This window comes from Simochromis diagramma, unplaced genomic scaffold, assembly GCF_900408965.1.
Source record: "Simochromis diagramma unplaced genomic scaffold, fSimDia1.1 OVJJ01000507.1, whole genome shotgun sequence".
Taxonomy (NCBI): Eukaryota; Metazoa; Chordata; class Actinopteri; order Cichliformes; family Cichlidae; genus Simochromis; species Simochromis diagramma.
Window position 1 is genome coordinate 54,585 of NW_024387321.1, and position 4,198 is coordinate 58,782.

A 4,198-nucleotide genomic window follows, 5' to 3' on the forward strand; every position below is an offset into this window, starting at 1 on the left:
TAGGATACATGCTGGTGGAACAGCTAAAGCAGCAGTTGTGAGCTAATGGACTTTGGTCTGGGTTTCGAGCTCAATGACTTGGGTTCTGTGGGGTTGCAGACTCTGCAAATTAGGTAGGAAACTATACTGATTGGGATCCTTCACACTTATGAGGTGGGATCGCCCTCAAAACCATTCCTCTGGCATTTTGGAAGGGGGCTGCTACTGGGCTCCCTCTTGATTTGTAACAATTGGGGTTTTCGTTTTTTGGTATAATGGCCTTGCATTTTTATTATACGCTTTTACTCAGTCCCCTCCTTCCTGCTCCTCCTTCCTGCTCCTCCTCAGCTCCTCTTCCAGACTCTTCTCACTGAATCAAACTAAGAAACTCAACAAGGACAGACTGCACTTTTTTCTTGTGTTTGCTCCAGGAAACACAGCAGACAGAGAAAGTCAGAAATAATATATCCATAATAATCATTGTATGGAAACATCTGTTTGGTCAAGCTGGAAACTCTCAGTGTGTTTATTTTATGCCAGCAGGACATCAGGCAGCGTCTAAAAATGCAACGAGACAACATGCCTGAAGTCTTAAAGTTCATGAACAGGAAGCTGAGCTTCCAGTTCAGCAGCTTTTTTATCATATTAAAATATTTACATGTAGTTTTCATAGAAAGCCGTCCTTCCTGTCGGCTGTGCTGGTGTGTGTTTATTTTTCTAACTCTAAGGAGGTTTGCAGAATCCAGACTGTCCTTTAAACTCTGACAACTTTGACAAATGATCACAAGTCGCTTTGCTGTTATTATGTTTTGTTGGGTGACCTTTACAGTAAATCCTGTGTTTAGTGTTTGTCCACCTGCACTTATCAGAAATGACTCTGTGATCATCCAGCTTCTGGTTTCTGATTAACTCGTGTCACTGCACAGGTTCTACTGCAGAGATAAAGAGACAATAAAAAACACTCTGAGTGGTTTATAATTTCTATACAAACAATAAAAATCAACCTGATCTATTCAGCTGTGTTGGTCTTTTGGATTTGACTTTCTTTATGTGGCTCATTTTGTAGTTTTGCAGATGTAGCCTCCTGACAGGATCGGTCAGATGGTTTTACAAGTTTTTGATGATTGACGGCTTTGATGAGAAACACGTTCCTGATCTGTAATCGTGTTTCTATGAGTCAGACCTGCCACGAGTCACGAGTCATCTCACAGTTTTTGCACTGTAGAGAAAAAATGTTCAACAAACCTTTTTGTGTTATAGATACTACTGAGGTTATTTCAGTTATGAGACTGTGCTGCCTGCACTGACGTCCTCCATGTTTGTTTCAGACAGTAATGGAGCTGGAGTCTGCTCAGCAGGGAGAAGTGAACACATCAGTTATGGACGTTCATCATCAGAGAGACGAGAGCTCAGAGGTACAGCTGCTACTCTTTCTTCATCAGGGCTCAGACTGATAGCAGCAGTATTAAGGTTCTGAGCGAAGTTGCAGATGCTGTGTGATCTGATACTGTTCATATACTCGTCATATATCAGCAGAAAATGTGTCCAAAGTTCAATATGTTATATGATCCAAGTTATATTATTGTAACTGTGATGCGTTCACTGACGTGTCCTCATGCTTTGCTGTATATAAAGAGAACAGAGAGGCTCTGCTTTGTGCTTATATTCTCCTCCTGTGTGTTTGTGTGTGCAGAGTTTCTACCAGAGCCAAATGTCATCTACTCCTCACTGAAGTCGTCCACCAGTCCAACCACTGGGATCCAGCTGCTGCTCTCTAACTGGTCCACAGCAGCTCAGACCTGACACATTCACTGTAAACACACTGGTTTATATTCTGTTTGTTCTCCTCATGAAGGAAACCTCACACAACCTCTGAGGGCAGAAAGTTCAAATGGAGAGTTTTTGTTATTTTCTTTTATAAAGAAGCTGGAAAATTTTAACTTTCTTAAACAATTTTTATACTTTTTTATATTAAAAAATAACATTTTCTTCACCAGGCCTTTCAGAATAAAAGCATGACCAAGACATCATTTATACATAAACAATAATAAATGTTATGTAACTAAAATATAGATGTAATCCAAGTTTCATGTCTTCAGTAACTTTGCTGTTATTTATGTTATTTCTAAGTGTGCTGTCGTCTCCACAGCAGTGATCTGGTTTCTCTGCAGGTTCAATCAACTTTGGTCTCACTTGATCTTCTCGTGTGCTTCTGTGGGTTTCACAAAGATGTCTGATGGAAAACGTGAGTTGTTGTGTTGTTGTCACCTTCAGAGCAGATAACAAAGACAACACACAGGTTAACTTCAGCCACAAACTAAAAGCAGGAGGAACAATTTCACTTTCACAACTTTTACAACTGTTTTTATTTAAAATGTGTTTGAGATCTTCTGAGCATGCTGGTGATGTTGTCTTTAAAAAAACTGACATGTGTGTTTATGTTAAAGGAAGGTTGTGGTCATATGAATGAACTCTGGTTTTTAATGAGAAGCTGATTTAACAGACCTGGTGCAGTTTGTAGGGAAAGTCAGCAAATCTCGCACAGCTGCCCAAGAATAAACCTTGGTGCGGTGCTGCCCTCTACTGGCACTAAAGTGTAAGAGTAATCACTAATGATCTTTACAGTAATGAAAATTAATCTGTAAATCGTGTCTCTCGTTACTGTTTCAAAGTCAAAGCGAGAGAAAGTCAGCGAGCAGGTTCATCTGCTCAACACTGCCTCCAGCTGCTGTTCAGCTGGAAGCTGGTAGGAATCCCGAGTGTGTTGTTGTTTTATATAGATAAAAAAACCAACAACACAAACTGACACGACAAATCCATCCTCTGTGAGTCCTCCTAAATAGGTGTGCCACTTTATTCGGCACACCTATTAAACTGCTGGTTAAACACTGAGTAGGTGCAGAGATATCTAAACAGCCAATCACACGGCAGAACTCAACCCTTTGGCATATAGACATGATGAAGTGGATCCAGTGAAGTTCAAATTGAGAACCTTTTTATATTCCTGCCATTCTGCTCTGAAAAGGAAGAAGATGACTCACATAAACCAGAATCTGCTGAAAAATGAACTTTTTAGAGATTTAAACTGAGGGTAACTGCAGAGTTACAGCACAGGTCTGATGAGTTTTGCAGAAGCATGATCCTGTTGCTTCTGCAGAAGGGAGAAGTAACAGTTCGTTGGTGGTGTATTGGTCAGGGGATATTTTAATGGCACATTTTGGACCCCATACTGAAGACTGTTCAAAGCCCACAGCCTGCTGAAGTATTCTGACTGTGTGCATCATTTTATAACCACAGTGTCGTCTGGTGGCTGCTTCCAGCTGGATAAAGCATCATGTCAAAAAATCAAATAATCTCAAACTAATTTCTTGAACATAACAATGAGTTCACAGAAATACTCCAATGGCCTCCATAGTCAGCAGATCTCAGTCCAACAGAACATCTTAGGAGGTGGTTTTAACAGGAGATCCACATCATGGACAAATCTGCAGCAGCTGTGTGATGCAGTCATTTTAATATGGACCAGAATCTGTGAGGAATGTTTCCAGTAGCTTGTTGAATCAGTGCCATGAAGAATTTAAATATCTCAGAACAAAAAAGGAATCCCAACATGCGACTAGCAAGGTATACCTAATAAAGTGGCCGCCAAATGTATGCCCTGTGTGTAACTAGATAGAGGCATCAGTCACTGCATGATAACAGCCAGCAGGTGGCAGCAGTAGAAGATCATTAGTTTTCACAACGCCTGACAGTTTTATGTGACCTTTGACCTTGAATGTTACAGGAGAACAAACAAACTATGTTTCCTCCTGAGACCTGAGCTTTTCTTTGGGATGTATTTTTACACATCTGGAAGCTGGAAACATGTCCCAGGTCCTAAAAGGCATCTGGAGGATGCAGAGGTTAAACAGCTGTGGTCACACCTGGAATATCGAAACCACAGAACGAGGACTCCTTTAACAGCTCGTCTTCTTTATTCGGATTATTTCAGTTCTTTAAGAGGATCAAACTTTCTGCCCTTCACTGTTTCTGTGTGTGATTTCTTAAAAAGATGCGATGTCTGTCACATGATCTGAATTATGAATTTAACCAAAAGCGTCTCTAAATAAAACATGTCATGAACACCTGAGATGATAAAACCCAGCTGCAGTCAGTCTTTAACAAAACTGTTCATGATGCAGTTGAGTCAAACATCATTTCACTGACATCACTTTTAAAG

General features: G+C 40.4%; 1 long non-coding RNA gene across 1 annotated transcript; it reads left to right on the top strand.

Annotated features, from left to right (window-relative positions):
- The first annotated feature begins 1,330 nt into the window (after positions 1-1,330).
- LOC120717673 lies at positions 1,331-2,176 on the top strand. The gene is made up of 2 exons (XR_005692250.1): positions 1,331-1,394; positions 1,673-2,176. It is a non-coding gene; the product is annotated as an uncharacterized LOC120717673 (long non-coding RNA).
- The last annotated feature ends 2,022 nt before the right edge of the window (positions 2,177-4,198 follow it).